At 41.7% G+C, this 22,749-nt stretch overlaps 1 long non-coding RNA gene across 3 annotated transcripts in view; it reads left to right on the top strand.

The window, feature by feature from the left end:
* Positions 1 to 22,749, top strand: part of LOC124217718 (uncharacterized) — a 96,146-nt gene that overhangs the window by 61,502 nt on the left and 11,895 nt on the right. The window contains exon 1 of one of the 3 annotated variants that reach the window (XR_011177039.1): positions 21,236 to 21,895. The exons of the other annotated variants lie outside the window; for them this stretch is intronic. This is a non-coding gene — a long non-coding RNA (uncharacterized lncRNA). Of the gene's footprint in view, positions 1 to 21,235; positions 21,896 to 22,749 lie in introns of those variants that run through there. 3 annotated transcript variants of the gene reach the window in all.

The raw sequence follows: 22,749 nt of genomic DNA, 5'->3' as shown, positions 1-22,749 counted from the left end.
TTTTCTTCTGCCTTTCCCCCCTTCAAGTTAAAAAAAGATCCTTGGACTCTTGCGCATGGTGTACGAACACCGGAGGGGCCAGGTGCGCCCCAATTTTCCATAAGGCATTACACTCCCAATGCTTGATATTATGTCGGAGGTACACGTTGTGCGTGTTTGTACTTTCAGCAAGAATCGTCAAACGTCGTCTCTTCGATTTCGTGAATTCCATTCAAGAAAAACGCTAACGGTGTTCGGTTTAAAAAAAATTTTTTGTTGTTTTTTCTCTTACAATCGTCGTGATAAAGAAACATTGTAAATCCCATTAACAAACTGTAGAACATTTTCATTTCCCCAGTTATCAGAGGTAATGAATAAATAAATTTGAAAAAATTAAAGAAAAATTTCATTGTTTTTTAAATAGTTTTTATAATATGTATGTATACATGTGTATAGCATGCATGCTTTCGAATGCGAGAAAAGTACAGTTTCACAACTAGTTAGCCTAGCTTCCGCGCTTCTATGAGAAAAAATAAATAAGTAAATAAATAAAATTCCAAAGCTGCAAAAATTTTCGCCAATATTCTTCGCGCACATGTTTTTTTTCTTTTTACCTCTACTTTTTCGTTCTCCACTAGTCCGAATATAATTTTCATCTTATTCTTACGACCTTTCTTTCGATATCAACCAACAATTATTCCCTCCTACTCTTGACCTTAATTTTACACCGCTATCGCGAAATACAGAGCAGAGTGGCAAATTTCACATCGAAATTATCAAGGCTGCGAGTCTGCAGATAAAGTGTCAAGGCTACGTGCTCGTTCGCCTATCTCTCGCGATTTGATAATACCGTATCCTATATACTCACGAACTGAAGCGGAATCAGAGAGAAAAAAAAAAAAACTAATAGTCATTAAAAGAAGAAAAACACGAAGACAGAAAGACATATACGAGTATATGTATTGTACATATGCGTAAAAAATAAAAATGTTACTAAATCTATTCGCACAATTGCAAATATATATGACTCAAAGATTGTACAAACTTCAAAAATAAGAGAACAAGAAATTCAGAAATTCGAACATATTTTTTACATTCCGTGGTTTTTTTTTTTTTTTGTCAGGTGCATTTAAAAAAATGAGAAAAAAACATATCTCACAGTTTCTGCCGCGTAGATTATAAAAATCAACCTACCCTGTTGTCTAATTATTTGTTTTCCTTCTTTTCTTTTTGCTTACTCCTCTGCTTCTGAATTATCATTTTCTCCTACGGTTCGTTTCACCTTCGAACGTCGTCGTTCGCTCTAAATAAATTTTATCCGAACGGTAGTAGGATCGGTTTTACGTCGTGGCTCGTTATCGTATTTTATTGCTGAAAATTGTTCACTCCACCCTGGAAACGACCTCGGGTGCCGTCAACGATACGATGCTCACCGACGAAACGGAGGCCAGTCACAAAACGGGGTGTCAGGGTCATCATCCCGTAACTTTACACAATCATCGTCCGTACACACGATGTAACCCCGGTATGTTTTATTTATATTTTTTTTTTTTTTTCATCCCGGGTTGGAAAAATTTAACGTGATATATGTAATATTAAAATTCGCGACCCTTTTCCATTCTATTTATACCTATATTTCATTGTATTGGATTTTTTTTTTTTTTTGTCGATTCTTTCACTCACATTCACCCCCCTTAACGACTACAGGGGGGATCCGCGATATCGTCGATCCACCGATTACCCACCGCGACAAAATATCGTACATCAAACTCACCCTTATATACATAGTCTGTACATGTATTCTTGTATTATTATTTATGTATTGCGTATTGTATATATATATATATATATACAAGGTCGCACGTGTTGGGGCGAAATTTTTCACAGCCACGTGACTGCGGCGGATCGGAGGGTGGAAAAAATAAAAAAATAAAAAACGATGCCGAATGCCGAAAATACAGGAGAAAAGGAATTACTCCGGTAAGATGGATGCGGCGACTGTTTTTATTTTTTCTTTTTTTTTTTTTTTCTTCACCACCCTTTCTCCCCCTCGACGTATTTCTTCTTCGGCCTCATCCCCCTCCGTCTGTTATACGCCTCCGCGGATGTGTGTTTTTTTTTTTTTTTTATCACTCGTCCCTGCATAGCAATATATCAGCGTTTGGAAAATATACCTCGCAGAGTCCAACTAAATTCTGGATACAAAAGATCGGTGTGAACATTGGCCCGAGGAATTGTGTCGGGAAGTGTGGTTCGGGTATCTGAAGGAGAGGTGAAAGTAACAAAATATCTGATTAGAATTATGTGGCTTTTGACACATTTATTACCATATTTTAATTTTTATTTTTTTTTTTGACAAAGTTCTTACGTACACGGTGACGGACAAATTGGAGAACATTACTGGTATAATCGATTACATTATCGGCCATACTTTGAAATCTTACTTAGTTATGGATGATGAGTTTCGAAAGATTCACTTTCCCCAAAATGGCGTAAGCAATAATACCCAAGCCCGATGTTTGTCAAATGTTTTGCAAATCATCGATGCTTATCGATCGTAATCGTTATGTCATATCAGCAAAATTAACTTTTCCGTACCAATTTCGTATTAATTTGTTGAAATAACTTTATATTTATTATGATAATATTCATAATCGTGCCACATATAACCAATAATTACAAGTAACAAAAGTACTAGAATCTATAATTTGCGATTTACACAAAATCAAATGTAAAATTGATTATTAGTTTTTTTTTTTTTTTTCACAAACGTCAATGTTACAGAGAGACGTTATAGTCGTTACGGCGTAAACGCAGCATCTACGTAAGTATAAGGTTATTATTGTACGAAAATATGTCAGAAGTGCCGCATGTTGCACGCTGTTTGCAATTGTGTGTACATTATATCTAAGTGGGTTAGAAAAAGAACACGCACGCACACACGTGAAAAGAAAGAAAGGATGACACAAAAAAGAGTAATAAAAAAAAAAGAAAAAAAAAAAAGAAAAAATTGTAATAATTAGAACAAGGTCTACTCCGCTCTTGTATATAATGTATACATATAACATTATACGTGTACGTATCATCGTTAGCGTCATGCCATATGTACGTATATGTATAGGTATATAAATACACGTAGTGGGTGGGAACGTGAGCAATCTGCACTTCCCCTTACGGACGAAGGTCACCTATGACCATTGCTAACGTCGTGCGGATGATAAGAATCTGCGAAAATCGCGAGCGAAACGGCGAAATTATAGAGAAATTGTATAAAAAATAAAAAAATAAATTATACGTTTATTACCGGTTTAAACGTCACGCAATTTATCATATGCGATCTAATTGAAAAATTTCGCCCAACCGATCGATGATTTTTCAACGATCAAATTTTTCAACCGCGAATATTGTATTTTTATTGCAAGCAGCGGAATCGTGCGTTAATTTTATTTGGTATTGAAAAGGAGAAGAAAAAAGTGCGAAAGAATTTTCGTCCGGTTGTGCCGAAGAATCGCGCGCTACCGGAAATTACAGCTTAACCTGATAAATTTTTCGCTAACCAGGGGTCTCGTTTTATTATTCGTTGTGTCGCGTGTATTTATATACCATATATTTTATATATATATGTATATATATATATACACACACGTCCTGCGGTTTGTTGTCACTGTTCGGTTTATATCGCGAACGTTACGCACTGCGTTGTATTTAATATAGCCTATACGTGCAACACGACACACGCGTGTGTGTGTGTAACTTGTACGTGACTATCTGACTAATAGTAATCTTTCACTGACTCATCATCGTGTCGCTTTAACCCGCAGCATCCAACAATCGTCAAGAGAAGCTGAAAAAAAACAGACAAAAAAAAAAAAACCAACAAATAAGAAAAAGAAAAAATTTCATCCTCATCGCGATTCGTCTGCCGTGCAGATTATTTATATTTATAACCTGACGACACGTTCGTGGTAATTTTTTTTATTTTTTTTTTTCCTCTTTCTCGCAGAGCTTTATTTTTTACTTCCGTTTCGCGTTCCTTCGTTTCACGGTCACGCGCTTCCTCTCAATTATCTCGGTTCCGTTTCATCTCCTCGAATTTACAATTTTTAGCTTAATTCGTCGTATCGTGAAATCGGGAAAAGAGGGTGAAAAAGAATCTTGAGGGAATGATAAACAATTGTCATCTATCTTGTGTCTTGTGTTTGAAAATCGAATCGTTTCTTGTACGGCCGCGTGTGAAATATTTCATTTTTAGAATAAAATATTTCAATCCCTTTCAATCGATTCAGTCGGAATTTTCAAACAATTGATATAATTTATTGATACTGCGCGTTGGATACGTACAACAACGCGACGTGATGAATTTACAAGTGGCACAGTTTTAGAGTAACAGAAATTTCAAAAATTAGACGCTAACAGCCGATGGAATTAAAATTATAACGAGAGAAGAAAAATTAAGTCAAGACACTTGATAGTTGTGAATTTTTGCACACATCACGTTCCGCGATAAATTACTTGAAATAAAACGGTACAATTAACGAGATCCCTGACTCACACCTCGCTCTCTTTGCCACCGCACGTAACATCATCACGCATTAAATTGTTCCGCTTTACACCGGCACGGCTGTAATACAAGTATATAAGTATACGTATGCGCGTAAAACTGTACTTAATAGAGCGAATCGTTAATTGAAACTCTCGCGAGAGTCTTCACGCGACGTCCTCGAAGATGTTTACTTGCCCCTTAATAAAGTGGTCGGACAGCGGGGATGTGAATATCTTTTTATCCTTCTTTCATTTTTCCGAGCTTATTCGAACCGATTCCCAAATATACGTTGGCGAAAAATTAAACTTGATTTAATAATAACCCGAGTGTTTCTTTTCACCTTCCGACGACCTTTGACCTTGAACCGTCGTCTCCTCGTTTCTCTTCTCTACAAATCGAATAAAATCGAACTAACACCAAGGGGTGAAGAGAGGGCGAACGTTCGGCCGAAAGGAGGGGCGAGAGCTTTCGGCGGAGAAATCGCGTTATAGGTATACCGTATAAGGTGGCGAAAGGTTAAGGTCAACGGTTACCGCTAGGTAGAAGGAGAGGGGAGAGAGGGTCGGAGAGGGAGGGTGAGAAGGGGCGAGGAGGGGGGAGGAGGGGGGTTGGTTTTATACCCGAAGTACACGACGCGCCTTCGAGTTTTCGATATTCGCTAATCGAGTGAACGAAAGTGATAATGGCGCGGTGATAAAACTTTCCTTTCTATACCTCGTCTCTCCGATTCTCTCCTTCGTTTGTTGTCGACGTTTTTTTTTTCGCGGCTGAGTTATCGCATCGATTTACGATCGAACGTGCAACGTGCAAGATATTCGGCAAAATCGGTAGTCTCGTTATCATCGCGTTTTCACAAATTTCACCCAGCATGGTATATAATAAATCGTTTCTTACGCTAATTATACGGAAGTATAATTTGAAAAAAAAAAAAATAATATCGCACGATTGTAGCAGCTTGTGCGTATGAAGGAGAGAGAGGAAAAAAAAGAAACCAATCTTCGCTACAGATAAAATAAGTTCGTACGCGTACCTTTGTTACATGCAAATTAAAAATGATATGTTTGACAGGTATGAAATCTTATCGGAAAAAAAGAACAAACCTTGCACTGAATTTGGTAGATTGATAAAAAAAAAAAAATAAATAAATAAACAAGAAACGATGGTCGCAATTTGAATTTCAATCGATATCAATTGAGCTTGGAAAATTCGAGACAAAATGTGTCCTCTACTGTTGTTTCGAAACCTCCTAATCCTTAGTTGCTCTCATACAATCGATACTAAATTTCGACGTAAACATAATAATTTTTGCAACCTGCGAATTTCTTTTCACTCTCTCGCTCTACTCTTTCTCTTCCACCCCTCGATTATACGTATAATAAATACGCACCTTACCCCGGCCCCCGGGCATCGAACAGCTGGAGCGGCGAGGGGTGAGGGGATGATGAGGGAGGGGGGGGGGGGGGGGATGGATGGCGGGGGTGTCTCGGGGGATGACCTCGACGGCACGCGCCGCGACGCCTCGTTGCAGAGTGCCGGGTCACGGTCACCCCTAGTCAAGGGCGAGAGGCAACCAGGCTATCCCCGTGCCGTCATGGGGTGCGTAAAAGACGCGTGCGGTGGCAGCAGCCGCGACGCCGACGTCGGTGTAGTGGTGGTGGTGGCGGTGGTGGTGGTGGTGGTGTTTATACGTGGCGGGAGTGGAGGGACGCGAGGCGAGGAGGGGAGATCCGATTCAACCGGGGTACGGATTGGACCGGGAGGAGAGAAGATGGACAGAGGGAGGCGTAGGACAAAGGCAAGAAGGCTGGGCGAAAGAGGAAAAAGAGACGAGAAAAAAAAAAAAAATAAATAAAAGAAAAAGAAAAAGAAAACCTACAACTCGTTTTCGAGACAATTTCTCACCTATTGCGCGAGAAATGGGGGGTTGGTTTTTTTTATTTTTTTCCTTCTCCTCCCCTTTCTATTCTTTATTCGTTCCTCTCGGTGTATAAGAAGAGAAGAAATATTGTACAGGATTGGTATTCTCGTCTTGTAGAATTTTTTTACGCGCGTCTAACATCTACCGTCGGTACGTTTGACAAGAGGGGGGGAAAGAAAATAAAAAAAACTAAAAACTACCGTTGATAGCGGAAAAAATTGTTCAAAATTGAACATTAAATATACAGACACTGTGAGCGTATATGTTGTACCGTTTACATTTACCGAAAAACTTGCATTTTGTTTCTTAAAATAAAAATTAAAACGAAATAAATAGATCAACCAAATAAATAGTTTACCTGCATCTTCCGAACGTTTGACGTAAAATTTGAATTACCAAACTGCGAACAACATGCGTGGGTAAATATCCGTAGACCGTCGTCGTAGCGAAGGGTGAATCAATTTCACCTTGAACCTTTAAAAATTTGAACCCAACATTTCTCACTTTCCTTCTATCTATATCTATCTTTTGGAATTTATTTTTCTAACGAATTGAGACCAGGGAGTGGTTAAAAAAGGTGCCGAGAAACTTGCAGGCGATAATCGCGTATCTGTTAATACCTAGCGATTAGCCATCCACTAGCGAAAGTACCCGCTCAGCTGCTTATACCTTTCATCCGCGCACCTAGCAAATCTCACCCCCGCATCTCTCCTCCGACTTTTGCCGCAGCAAACAGCGGGGATGACTGGATTAATGCCCATATTACGTACAGACACCCCCGAGGGAATCTTCTCGTTGGGCAAACCGCGGGACGACGACGCCAGGTTTCGTCCTTGACACGCCCGAAGAATCACCCGGGGAGTGATTCCAGTTATCGTACGTACGCGGGAATATATGTATATACATATATGTATATATATATATACCACCTATGTACGAATACACTTAGATAGACACCTACGGAACGAGAGGTAATAATTTGTTCGTTGAGTTGTAAAGTTTCAAAAACATTTACACGTTCTTGATATTTCAAACGAGTTACAGATATTTTTCCGCATTTGACAGATAACAATTAATATATGCTTGGTGCGAAGAGAGAATTTCTTATCAATCGTATGTTAACGCGGTGAAATATCGAGCCACTTTCCATCAATCGCGTTGGAATAGTTGGACACGGAACGTGCATACCGATTGATGATCGAAATTGTCGCGAGATGGCGCTGATCGCGCGTCGCTTCTCGCTACCGAATTACTTTCGCCGTATTCCGGATTTCACGTTACCTTTAACAGACGTCCGTTTTCTTTGAAGTTGGAGCCAGATTCCTCGGCTTCAACCACGGCTTATTCGTCGTATATATTTTCCCCTCTTTCTCTTTCATTCAATCTCCTCGAGAATTAATCGTTAGCTACGTGTTTCAAAGAGACGGAGTCAGGCCGCGGCTGAGCCGACGTGGAGGGATGTTGTCGCCTCGTGTAATACGCAGAACTCTCAGATTGGCGTAATGCTTTTTTTCAAACCATCATCCCTCCGTCCTCTCACCCTTGCTCCCCCTTGCCATGGTTATCAGGTCTAGGGGATATTCGCGACGCGGTGGCGGACTCAGAGGTCGAGTCGGTCGAACGGGGGCGAGGCGAAGCTTCGTGACCTTGACACGCGCCAGGGTGACCTTGGCCCACGATACCTCACGCTCCTCTGTACGGCTCTATGCGGGATGAGCGGTATCTCTCCATCGCGAATCTTTCCGTAAATTATTAATGATCGTTTGGGGAGGGTTTACCAACAAATGGTCTCGCTTTGGTTCGGAATCTCTTGACGTTTATACCTACCCAGGCCTGAAATATACAACAAATTTTTTTTTCTCATTCTTTTCCGATGCGTTTTGAAAAGTGGTTTTTCGGGGTCGGGTTTTCAAGCTTTTGATATTTTTTTATCTTAGGATCCATAATGATTAGAGTCCGCTTTGGCTATTTTTGTGAAATCTTTGCGCTAGGTTTATTTATAGCTTTTTATCTTTATACTTATATTGTACCCTTGGGAAAAACGACACGTGACCATTTTGACGTTACGTGTAATTTTCTGTTACGTACAATATATCTGTGTGGAAAAATAGTTATCCCTTTGAAAGCAGAAACACTGTCGGAGATGTATGAATTCGAATATAATTCCAATAAATTATCCACTCCGTGTATATTTTTGGCAAACCATGCACGGTTTTTTCTTCCACCTAGTTCAGGCAACGCTACGACAGTTAAGAATTTGAAAAACTTATTAAAGAATTAAACGAACGGACTTGAATGACTTTGATTTTTCTCTGCTGTTTGGTGATTTAGTTACGATAAATGGCGATCGTTTTGTTTCTCCATCGATAGATCGATACGTCTGATTGTCAGCTCGTGCACAGCGGTGTGCAAGTTTGATTGCGTGTTGTACAGTTACGATTGATAAAATAACGGAGGGGAAAAATTGCATTCGGAGCAGAGAGTATCATTGACCTATTTAGAGGTACGTGCAACATAGCAGCTATTTACCCTGCATCGATGTAAATAATTATTCACCATTCTGCCTTCTGCCCACTCACCTCGGTATCAAACCAACCACTCTATGAGTTGGTTCGATTAGTTTATTTGCGAAAGAGTTACGTGAGCCGGTTGCGAGAATTACAATTATCATTTACTCTGAACTCGGTAACGGTCCAATACCGCGTAACGCAATCGCGTGTATTAAAATTGTACAATATTTTACTCTATATTATATTTATACATCAAATATTGCGATGACGAATTTCTTACGCGTAGCGTTTATTAATTTGGAAAATGAATCGCTTATACTTTGTCGTAAAATGAGGTCACCGCAACTTTTTTCAGTCTTGCATTAGTTCGTCAATTTAGAATTTTATGCGAAAACCACGGTACTTTATCAAGGCGGTTGACTTGGTTTTGAAATTTGATTCGTATTGTTATAATTATCGTGGTAGTCGGATGACGAATAAATTGAAATAATCACGGAGAATGCGTGTTGACCTTGATATTTATTATACATCGTCGCTGACTGTATTAGACATTTTTTCTTCCTCCTTGTCAGAGAGAGAAATGATTTTTTTTATTTTTTTAAAATTATTATTAGACGTCAATTACAACGTGAACAAATTCGTACATTTTCCTTACTACTCAATGCGGAGGAATTTTCTTCTTTGTCTGCTTCCGCGTATTCTTGAGTAAATGTATATGTAATAAACAAAACTACCAGCCTTAATAATTCCCGAGCATGTGAACGATAATAGAAGGAAGTAAAGAGAGACAGAAAGAAGGAGAGTATGATAGAGAGAGAAAGAGAGAGAAACGATTAAATTTATTTCGAAAGATAATAATAACAATAATAATCACACCGAGTGAGGTAAAAAAACCGCAGCACTTCCATTTTTTCTATTTCTCGCGCGTATCTAATCACAAAACAGCCGCGAGTACCTTGAACGAAGAGAATTATAAATATAACACTCGATAATAAAATGCGGTCTGGATCCGATCTCTCGGTCGTGCTGTTACTCCATGTAGTACATTATACCAGGAATAACGCGTAGTGTAATATTCAATTTAGAGAATGATATTATTGATAAATTTTTAATATACGAGGGAGCGTGTAGTTCCGGTTAAAGATAGTTTTCACCGCGTATCAAAGCCGCGGAAATTATTCCAGCGAATTCTTACAGGCGTATAAAAATAGACGCGTCAAGTACATTCCGCGTGACTCGGAATACATTATTATAATAGCTGTAAGTATGCGTGGCGTAACAAGAACGCAGAATATACCCGCGGTGATGTAAGTGGGAGCAGGAAAAGTGAGCTGAATTTGACGCCGCTTGTACAAAACGCGATCGCAGGGGATCCCGGAGTATACCGGAAGTTGCGGTTTTCGCAGACCTTCGTACGACCGTCTGATACGTGATCTTTGCGTCCTGAAACGTCCAGCGGTGACCATGGGAAGCCAGGACGTTGCGGTACGATTCGAGAATGAAATTGTGAAAGACGGAGAAAGGAGGAAGAAGAAGAAGAAGAAGAAGACGACGACGAATAAGGACGAGGAGTTTTCCCTCCAACGTGGCTCTTTTCACTCCGAAATCAATTTCCAAGAACACGAGCTCCTCCTATCATCGTCGTCGTCATCATCATCGTGCACGAGTCTTGAATTTCCTCGGCAAACGCGGGGCTTCTTGGGTACTCACAGCCTGACGTATAAGCTACACGTACGATGTGATAGGGTACGTCCTACATGTACATAGTACGAAGCGACAAGCATTTTACACGAACGTCGAACATCGTGCCCTCGCGGATAAATTTCCCACGTTCGCGTCCTCGCTCAACATATGGATCTGCTAATCCAACATCGCGATTTCCATTATATCATATGCACCGCACATGCGGGGACCAGATAAGACCTGTCATTCCGCCGGATGAGTTAGTCCAGATTTCTGTCACCGAAATTGGCTTTCGGTGAGGCGGTATTTGGAACGCTGGTGAGGTTACTTTGTGAAATATGGTGGTCTCGAAAACGCACCAGTGTTAAGTATCGTGGAACAATTTTTATGGTCGAATTTACAACGTCGCGTCCGTCAGGTAACGTCAGAATGACGCCAAATTGTATAGTCCTTGAAACAAGTCAGACACGTCGTATTTTTCTCAACGGTCTATCCTGTGTGTACCTATTACAGAGTACATGGATAAGGAAATAACATCGATCACAGAGAATGACGCAATTCCAGGATACAGATCCTTCGGCGCGATGAATAATCGAACACGTATCGATTCGCACACCTCGGTCATGCGAATAAGGCGCGGTGAACGGTTGTTCAAGGCGCCGATCGTAGGCAGGACCTCAAGGACCACGGAAAAAGGACACTGAATGCGTGCGGCTGTTTTAGCGGTACTTCTAACGCGTCATCCGCCTCCCTCTCCTCTTATCCTATCCTTATTCTACGAGCATTCGTTGTTTTCCGCCAGGACTCCACGTGGACCACGGAGTCAAGGTCGGAAGAGAGAGATCTTATTTCCCGTATTTTGATGCCGATACCGAAAAGTCAAGGACGCCACATTCTTCTTCCGCAAACTTTGCAGGAGCGTGCCAATCGAATCGGTGCTTCGGCATAAGATATGCGACGACAACGACGATAACCTTTCGGTATTTTTTTACATTGCCGATTTTTTTCTCCAACCGCCTGAACTTTCAATCAATATTTATTTACCGCCAATGCCGCGGGTGTCGACGGTGACTTTCCGAAGATTCAAATATCGTGTCCAAGGCTTGGACCGATCCGTTGGAACTGTTTCGCATCGAGCCTGATCGTCAATCGAGACGTTGGGTACCTTATACCTACATTTATTTTCGTATATCCGTTTATTCTTTCTACTCGCAGTATTTCGATGGTTGGAAACAACTATTCGAAATATGCCAAAGAAGGCGCTGCCGTTGGTGCTGCTTTATCAACGTTATTTCTGCCCACCGTCCAACGTGCATGTCCCGATTCGCAACGAACGATACGAGGTTGAACACTACTACGGCGACTGTGACATTGTAGGTGTAACCTGGCTCGATGAAGCAAAAAGGTAATAGGATTTTTTTTTTTCATTTCATCATTATCGCGCGGTGCAGCCGAGACAATGAAGAGAATTCACGGTTCACCGCTTCCCGCCATTGCGGCCGTTTGGTTCGAACTCTGCAACGCCTGCTTCCAACAACGGCATCGCCTGTGATATACACTCGTCGATGGATCGGATATTTATACTTTTTCTTCTTCTTCTTCTTCTTCCTTGTCTTCTCCTTTTTTACTTCACTTACTTTTACCTTTTCTTTCAACCGATACCGAGTAAGCCGTTAACCCACATTACACGTTACGCGGTAATAATTACCCCGCGTTCACAACCACTTAACGGTCTGTTCAAGGCCCACGTTTGCGGTTGTACAGCTTTACAGACCGCGGCTGGCATGCCGTCGTCGCCGTCTTACGCACATGTGCATTAATCGTTGTACGTGCAGGCTCTTTAAAACGAACAAGCCTAAGACCCTCCATAGCTCTTTCACACTCACCGTGTAACTCTAACCTATTTTTGGAACGGGGTCAAAGACGAGCTTCTCAGGTCATAATTCATCGTTGATTATCGACGATCTTAACGTCAACGTTATTATTTTTATTTTTTTTTCCTTCTTCTTCATCTTTTTCTTTTTCTTCATCGATATAGAGTGCAATTTACGACATTAAACACTTGAAATTCTCCAAAGTATTTTCCAGCCTTGCCGGCGAGTAGAGTTTAGGTTAAAACGTTTTCATCCCTGGATTATTCTGCATTTTTCGTATTAACCGTTCTCAAATCTAAGAAACCATGGATTGGGTTTAACTCTGCAGCTAACCGTTATCGTTATATTACAGCTATCATGATTTTTCACCGCCGTTTAGTCGGGATGTAGTATATTTATGGGGTCACGGTCGAATCGTCCAAGGGGATCTGGGACTCGTTTAGAACCAATGATTTCACGGGCTCTCGGCTCCCTCGGAAACGTTTTCAAGGGGACAGTCGGCAGGTGTGTTGAAAAAACCGGACGTTCCGCAATCACTTTGTCGTGCAAATGTTTATTTATATATATTTCTTTTTCTTTCCTCCTTTCCGTGCAGCTGAAAAAGATGGAAAGTCGTTATTTACGCTTGTCCGTATTACTTTTACATTCCTGTCAAACCCTGAAAGATAATTGAATTCTTCGAAAAGAACTTTATTATTGATACCTGCCAAGTGACGGCATGGAAAACTTGTAATTTGTCTTTTCTCTCTCTCTCTCTCTCTCTCTCTCTCTCTCTCTTTGTTGCAAATAGAACGTGCGGGTTAAGGAGCGATAATTTTTTATCTTGCCGAGGAAAATTAAGTACGGAATTATTTAGGTCATACGGTGCAGCGAAGGCGTTTCACGAAGGCCGCGTCGTTAAACGGAAATTGAAACAATTGAATGGGGAATGTGACCCGATTAGATAGCCACTCGTTATACATAAGGTATATATATATATATATATACATACATACATGTGTGTAAGGAATTATATTCTTGGGAATAATTTCACTCGTCTGTGTGTGTGTGCGTATAATTGTCCCTCGTATACGTAAGCAAAAAAATGCAGAGTTCTTCGGCACGTTGGTATAATGAATGAATGAATGAAACTTGAATAATAATTGTTATTCCCACGGTTAAGCGATTATCAAGTTACGAGCATATGTGACGGTGTGATAATTCGCGATTGTCCATCTCTTATACGTATCAATTCGACTCGATTTCGCTGCAAACGGTAGAAAATATTCGAACAGAACAATGAAACCGCACACCTTCTGGCTTTCTTTTGCGAAATTTTTCATGCCAACTTTTTCTCTTTTCACCTTCTCCTTTCGTTGTCGGTACGTTATATACCTACGATACCATTTCGTTTTTTTCGCCGACGGTTTGAATTATACTCGAGAATCGGGGGATCCAGGTCAGCCGCGAGGATCTCACGGAGAAAGTGAAAGCATCTAATCTCGCCCCGGACACTGAATAGCAGATATCGCACAACTGCAGACGGGCTGGTAACCCGCGGAGCGAGAGAATGTACGAGTATGTACAAACTTTCGTCAAGAGTAAATCGGTTAGCCGATATACCATTGCCGGCTGCATGTGTACTTTCGAATTACTTTTACTACGACACATTATTCTACATATTATACTTTAAATACACCTTTTACCCCAATCTTGAACGCCAATTCGCGATGCGAATTACTTTGTCCGGTTCCCCGCTTTTCACACGGCAAAAAACACTTTCTCCCGTCACGTTGTTTCATAATAATAATAATAATATTAATAATAATGATATTATTATTATTAACAACAACAACAACAACAATAATAATAATATTAACAACGACAGGCCTGCACGCGATTCGGATTAACCGACTAGGAAGTTCTCGCAACTTTTTAGAACAGTAATAGAAAGATTTTTCTATCCATCTTTCTTTCTTCACTTTCTTCTTTCGGTCAATTTTATTGTACACACGATTATTCTTTAACTTTTCAAACACTTTTCTTCGCAATCTGTGTGGTTTTTTTTTTTTTTTTCTATTTGTGTAATGATCAATCGCCGTTGAGCCGAATAAGCGATAAAATAATACGAAAAGATCAGGAACTTTCACCCGATCAATCATTCGTACGGTCAGCGGGTATCTGGATTATAATATGAAACTCTGAATGAAAAAAAAATTTGAGAAACGATTATTTATCGAGGAAAGAAATGAAAATTGTGAGATCAGAAATGAGGGTCACAACACCGTGCACACAATGAAGTTCAACGGCAGAGGCGGATGGGGTGGGGGGGGGGGGGTTAAAAAGAAGCGGGCACTTCTATTATCTCGGAGATGCAATCTGAGAAAGAGAGAGCGGACCGTCAAGCGTGGGCGTTTTGGCGTATCCATATACGTATGCCATGCTCGACGCGGCCTATTTACCTACATATTATATAGAATAACCAAGCATTCGTATCTCCGTGGCAGAAGACCCATTGTGTCGAAAATATTCTATACGGATTGATGACCCTCCCCCCTCCTGCGAAAACGGTGAAACGTTCCGTTCAAGCCAAGAGGTTGTTGGTCATTTTTTTTTTTTTTTTTTCTCTATTTCCACTCGCGAATTTCTCCATTTCGGACGTCTCTTTAACGTGATTTTATGGTTATAGTATATATCTAATGTAAAGGTGATGTCTTCCGGAAATTAGACGTGTCCATTATTATTCATACGAGCGCGAATCATGTTCCCTACGATCTTTTTGGGGGCCGATATTATCTCGAGGATCCCGATCAGGAACAAGGCTGCTGCGGGAGGATCGGCTTTTCGGATCTTCGCAAACGTTGTTGTTACCGTGCCTCGGGTTTGGTGTACGTATAGACGACGATAATTTGTGGAACACGCGACGAACCCACTGTGTTTGAGTTTTGAGGCCGTGGCCTACTTTGCCGCCCTGCTAGAAGCCTGACGGTTTCGACCCTGACACCGTTTAGGGCCGCTTTAGGACGGACAAACGGACGAATGGAGGAAGGGTCCCTTCCTCCTCCTCCTCCTCCGCCGCTCCGTACAACATCCCGGTCCCATATTTCTTCCTTCTTTCTCGTTGGTCGTGTCGGTGTCTTTGTGTCTCTTTCCGCCCATGATCGCGGAAAATTTGTCTGCGGTCGGTTGGCTTAATAATTGATCGAATCCGAGTAGGGGGAAAATTTATCATTCTTTACATGGTTGATAGAAAATTTCTGTGCCCATGAAATATGTTTAAGCAATGTTGAAATTGTAATGAGTGGCTCAAATAATGTGGCGCAAGTAAATATTTAGTATATTCAATTGTTGTAAACACTGAATTTTATGGTTATTTAAACTTGGAATTTGTTTGTTCCGATGGTATCGGGTTCATGTTTATACGATACACCGAACAAATTTAGCTAAGCAAAGAACACATATTTAATGTTTCCGATTTCCAGAAAATTTAGTATCGATATATCTGTAAGATGACGTTAGTCGATAGTTCCTTTTTAATTTCAATGATATTCAAAAGTTAATATTTCGACGACGATACTTATTTTAATCTTATAAAATAAACCGATCGCGTCCAAATGAAATTTCTCTCATTGTCAGTGTGTAAAATCATCGCGACGTGGGAAAAAAACGTTACTTTATAATTGAATTGGATGGATTTTGGCAAAGTCTTCGATCGTTAAGACTGACGATGAAAATCAGCGATATTGACGTATAGCGCGATGCGAATAAGACGAAGTAGAAAACTACAAAGCTTTCCGAAAACAGGAGTCTAGTTCGTTTTCTATTATTCAATGCACGATAAAAAGCTGAAACGAATTTTATCCAAAGATAAGACACTGACAAACATCTCTGATTTTCATCCCACGTTGTTGTCTAATGATCTGAAAATTTTTCCGTCCCGAAGAATCGAATTGCCATGCCCGTCTGGAAACCTGTCGCACCTACAATTCCTATTTTTCTCATTGTCGGAAAGTTTCAATGCAGGTATTTAAGGTTTCCGACCTTAGGACTCCGAATCAGCGATGTTATTACATTGTACGCTGCACGTGACAAACTGTAATCATAATACGTAGGCAATTAGGACGTTTATCACGTCTCGTTTGGCCGTTTACGACACCGAGGATCAGGGCCCGGTCCTTTTTTTCAGTCTCTTTACGCGTGCGTGGCCCTCGCGTGCCCTTGCCCTCGGAGTGCCGTGGCTCATTTATGAATTTACGATTATTGGCCGTGATTTCGATGATCCAAATACCGATTGTGCAAACCTAGGATCGCCGTTTAACTCCCCGGACTGTGTGCCTGATGCAGGGATCAGGGATCCCGGTAAAACCGCTTTTCTCGTTCCTCGAAATTTCTTCGATCGTTAGTCGGGCCCCTCTCTGCCCGTTCCGCTCCCGATTTACGGGGGGGGGGCCTCATCGGGTTCGCCGGGTCGCGGTACTATTCGCGGAGAGAGTTCGCCGATCGGTTTAACGCTTCTGCGCAAAGCGCGACTCTCGTCTCGACCCAGAAACCCAGTTGGTCCAACGCCCGTTTATAAGCCCGACGATTACTGCTGCATTCTACCGCCACGCTTATACTGCAGGAGAGACACACTGTTGTGCACAGTGAAAGTCACGCGAACGCGAGAGAAAGCGAAAGCCGTCCCGGTCGAGAGTCTTGCGAGGTTGTCGACGACGTCGACGTCGAATTATATATCCACGACGTGAGAAACGATCGTTGCGTTCTCGTCGATTATGTGTACAGATTTTTTTTTTCTTTTTTTTTTTCACACACCACAATACCCTTTTTCCACTAGACTACGTTCACTTATCTCTGGCAGTATCTTATCAAGCTGTGCAAATTTGTAATAAAATCGTACAACGGGGGCAGCAGGATTTTAATATATATATTGCACAAAGTGAAAGGGCAAATGATTTCGAACCTTGTACATTTCGCTGAAATGGGACAGCAAACACGACCTGCTGCCCTCCTGACCCAAATTTTTCGTCAAACGTCTCAACGAAAGTGAAAATTTATTGACCTCGCTAGAAAGCAAGGCGATGAATCGATTAGGAGACGCCACTTTTTACAAATTTTGCGCTGTATGTCACGTTGCGTATGCACTTGAAGGTGGTCTTTGTTTAGGGTGATGATGAATTTTTTTCATCCCACCCACGAAATCAACTTCGAATAATTCAAAATTGATTACCTAATTATTTCCGATTTTCACCTGAACTGTGAGGATAGACAGCTTTGCGATCGGAGTTTCTTATGAAAATGAAATGGGACAAACTTTTATTCTCGGTATATATTTTATTGTCAAAGTAATAATGTTTCAAAAAATTTCCAACTGCGAGGTTTAGATGGATCAAAAAAAAAAAAATTCACATCATAATACAAGCCAATCCAGACGAATTGCGTTTTCTCTAAATAAGAAAAAAAAAGTCGGATTTCGAGAGTGTGAAATTCGTCTAGATTGGCTGGTATTATGATGTACATTTTTTTTCAGATAGTAGCACCAATGCCCACTAAAATCTCGCATTTACAGATTTTTTGGAACGTTATCACTCTCGCAATAAAATATATACCGAGAAAAAAAGTTTTTCCCGTATTATTTTTTATTTTAAACAATTTTATTAAGCTTTAAATAAATCAGATCGAATAAAAATTTATTTATCATCGGCGGAACGTTCTCTTCAAACTTTGAATATTCCTAAATATTACTTTACAAACGATTGTGCGCGTCGACTAGATGGGACAGTCTGACCCTGGTGACGGTTCGTACTTTCATAAAAAAAAACAAACAATAACAGTATGGAAAATACGTGTATTTTTATCAATTTCCTATAACCAATTTATCCGAATTGGTCAGGGAAAATTGTAAAATTTCTGTCTGTAAAAACTGGAAAAGTCAGGGAATTTCGTACCGGAGATTTAGTGGTCGCCCTGTAGATTTATAAATTGCATTGATTTCTGGATCGTAAGTTATCATTTTAACGGTAAACCGTATATTATATAAATCTAATGTTCTCTAGCCGTGAAGTCTGCATTTTTTTGCGGAGAAAGAAAATTGATCAATAATGATTTGACGTGAATTGTCTCATTTCCGCAAAAATTCCCGAGTGAAATAATCGAAAACCACGATTGTAGAATTTTCGTGATATGAGTTTCGATGATCGTGGATAGGAAAACTTTGAAGGCCACAACATCGTATCGTATTATGGGTATGTATTATTTTCTTTCGAAATGAAACGAAATTTCCTTTTTCATGGTCAATCGAAACTCGTCGACTTCGAGGCAGTTGAGAAACCATCGAATGTATTACTACCCCGAATCGAAAGGAGGAACGTCGTATACGTACACGTACACGTATGTGTATACATAAGAGCAGTGAACGAGTGTCGAAGCAAATTTGTGACCTTTGGATCCGCACTCTCGATTTCGAAAAATCTCCGTCCCAGAAGAGTGGCAACACGCTAACTCATGGTGAGCAATCCGGGGGAAAGTTAGAAACGCAAACACTACCGAGTGGAGGAAACTCGAGACGTACAGCGTTGAGCTTCGTTAGCAAGCAACGTTTTCCGCGTTCGCGGGTTACGCTTCATGCATGCAGGACATCGTGCTCAAAAGCGAAGGACGATTAGTTACAGGATATATATATACGTCAGCGTTAGCTGTGCGGTATGTCTCGTGAAAACCACCATCCGTTGACACTTTTCGCCACTTCCTGATAGCGTTTTTGCACCGCTTCCACGGCCGCATCCTTGAACCAGGTTGTTATACAGCTATCGACCGCATGGCGGAAGGAGACGGCGAAATCGCAGCTGGCCTGCAAAGCGTGCGTGATCGAGGTGAAAACCATTCGGAACAGCGATGTCGAAAAGCCAGGCATTGCCAAGGTCTTCGATTCGAAAGGCGGTTGGTTGGCTCCTCTGCAACTCGTCCTTGGTGACAACGTTACAAGTATAATATGCTCGTTAGTCGCTTTTGCCTTACACCGATTTGTCTCCTCTACACAATACCGTAATCCGTTTTAGGTACATGAACGCTTTTGTAAACATCGGAGTAAATCTTTGCCCTCGAGCATAATACGGAGGAATGCCAAGCTCGCATTCACTCCGGGCCTCCACCTCCGGGTAGTGTTGTGTTGGTGGTGGTAGTGGTGGTGGCGGTGGTGGTGGTGGTTCCTCGGCGTTACGGTACCACCGCAGAAATTGCCCCGGAATTTTGGCGTTTACGTAAAATGGAAAGAAATGAATGGATAATTTTATTTTCCGTTCGCACCTTACACATACATACACCTAGACTTTAATTGTTTTTATATGCTGCCAAGTGATTACGGCGTGTGTCATGCTACAATAATTGCCCAAACATGTGTTTAGCATATTGTTGCCGGTCTCAAGGTGACATCCGGGTGCCAAAATCCAGCAGCAAAACATTTCGAATGTAGGATAGAGGATTTTAAACGGAAAGCGGAAATAACCGCTTGAATGTCGCAAGATTGTAAGGAAAAGAAACACGACAAAGTCGTCGCTACCTACGTATTGAATTGCCACCGTATACGTGGGTACTTGACGCAATCTATTCTCTCGGTAATTTATCGTCCGTTTGACGGGCCTTAACGTGCAGCGGTGCACTTTACTGCGACGGCGAGGATAAATTAATCCAAAGATCCATATCGCCTTCGTGCAAGCCTTTTATTCCCGCAATAAGTCCGGCGAATGCATCTGCGTAGGTACAACAAACACGTGGGTTGGATACGTCGTTGAATGTAGAGTGCAAAACCATTCGTACCTAGTCGCCGTGCAGATGTGTGTATTATGCACGTATCATAGATGTATAGACAAATTGCGGAACTTGGGAAAGGTCATCGTAACCTCGGGTCAAAAATAACTCTTCCTAATAAACGAGGTTCTGTGTGTTATAATAGATTGCCCGTTACTTCCACCACAGGTCTCAGTGGTTACCGCACATACGTTAAACCGTTCTCACCCACCTTCGAACCTTTGAGTCGTAAATGTGAAGTGAAACGACAGTCCATGGTGCGCAGGTGCTACGGTGCCCATGCCTGTTTCTTTCTTTTATTTTTCTATTACTTATTCTTCTTCTGCTTCTTCTTCGCCAAAAGAACCACGAGGAATAAATTCGTTGATGAATTATTTCGACAAACAAACAAGTCGGCAAAAAAGAAAAGGAGGAACAAAAACGAGACTGAACGTCCCTGACGAGTCCGGTAGCGTTCGCTGTAAACGCGAAAACACCGCGAGATTCGGCAAATTGGGTATTTGCACTCGAGTCATTGTGACATTCGATACTCGAGACAGCTATAGTTGGGTATGGTGTTTATCCTTTTCGCTTCTCGTGATTACGATAGAGTCACGCGCGCCATACGTTTCTACGAAGAGACTCGTGTCCGATCCTCCAGCCATCCGTCTAATTTCAACCATAGTCTAATTCCAACACTACGTGACGCTCGCTCGCAAGCCAGAGAAATTCCGAGTATACTTAAATCTGTATCTATCAAACGATTCTTCGTATACGAGCCAGTAACTCATACAAACCATAATTTGGTCTTGTTCAGCTGATTGTGAGTATAATAACGGTTTCCTGTTCAGAATCCGGACGCGATTCACTGGGTTAACAAGGTTAACGGCGTACTCTTGGGTTTGTCAGAAAGAGAGCAGAAACCGTCGTCCCCTGTTCCTCACCGAAACCGTTCGGCAATCTCGTCGAGGTTGAAAATCTCCAAGTCGACTGGAGCTATTTCAATCGATTGCAAATCGCTGCACAACGGTCGTAGAAATTCGAGGGTCAGGGTGTAGCAAGACGGCGCTGGTGGACGTTCCTATAAATAATACCAACCATAAAATCGAACTCGAGAGAAACAGTCCTTGAAATATAAGGCTAGACGCGGTACCTTCCCCACAAAATCGTTTCGCTATCTAGGAAGTCGAACGGCTCAACGAGCATCGACTATTCGACGTCTGTCATAGTATAGGCATGTATGTACGTCGTCCATGTGCCGAAGCGTGTCCGCATGGTCAAAACAATCCACTACAATTCGACATCCGGACCTTAGGGGCAACGGGAAAGGCTTGCCGCAGTGGAATCCCACCTCAAGGACTGATCGACCGACACCTGTCAGCCGATCGAATGTCCTGGGGCCCAACGGTTCGCGCCTAACAATCACCGACGGATATAAACCCGATTGTGCAACGACGATGACCTTCCGTCGACCCGTCATCGCGTGCACATCGTAACCTCGTATCTAGGCTCGTAAACACCTTCCAAGGAGGAATATAACCGGAGTTATGCAATGGCTTTTGGCAGTCGAAGTTCCTTGCAAAATTTAACAATTATTCCGGGGAAAGTTACGACCGCGGTTATTCAGGTATCCAGGAAATCACTGATCGGGTTTCATCGTCATTCGCTGCTCGGCAGGCCGAGGTTGAAGTTGATCGGAGGCAACATTCGAGTACCGAGTCGTGTTGCGAAAATTGTTCTCCAACTCGGTTATTAATGAATCTCCACAGTCCAACAAGGCGATCTTTATTACTCCGTACCTCACCGCGTTTCGACAATCAAACACTCGGATGCTTGGCTGGTCTTTGAATCATATTTACACCGCTACTTAGTAGCGTCGAAATATCGTTAAATCCGTAGAGCTGGATGACTCCCAAAATTTGCTAATTGGTTCCAAGTCCATCCTCTGGCCTTGGGCCATTGTTCGAAAATCGGAGGAAGCCATGGCCTCAGGACCGACGTCGAGGCCTGCAAATCGGGATAACACGCCTTCACCCTCTTCTTCATCTTTTTGTATTTCGGGTCCGCCAGAAGGTAATCTCCTCGGTCGTTGAGCGATTGTTCCGGTAGTCGGTTCCGGGTTCAGGCTTCAATTCGATGATGGATTCGCAGTCGGATACTACAACAGCCTCTTCCTCCGACTGATTTACGGTGCACCCAGACTCTCAACTACGACGTAGGAAATGCGCGTTTACTGCACCCATGAACATATTTTGCAACATCGCGGTATAATGCAGGCCGGTTCGGGGTTGGCCAATTTTCGTCGAGTGGACAAACGCCTACCTCACACACCCACACCCCACACACACACACACACACGCACATGTATACATCATACACCTTAATTGTGCTCAAGCATCGTCTGATTTACGAACGCGCATTATAATGTCCTTGTGGAAAACTAACTGGCGAACGTTTAAACACGGGATAAACAGATCGAAA

The sequence above is a fragment of the Neodiprion pinetum genome, chromosome 4, assembly GCF_021155775.2.
Source record: "Neodiprion pinetum isolate iyNeoPine1 chromosome 4, iyNeoPine1.2, whole genome shotgun sequence".
NCBI lineage: Eukaryota > Metazoa > Arthropoda > Insecta > Hymenoptera > Diprionidae > Neodiprion > Neodiprion pinetum.
Note: the sequence above shows the minus strand (reverse complement) of the source record. Positions and strands in the feature narration are given on the sequence as shown.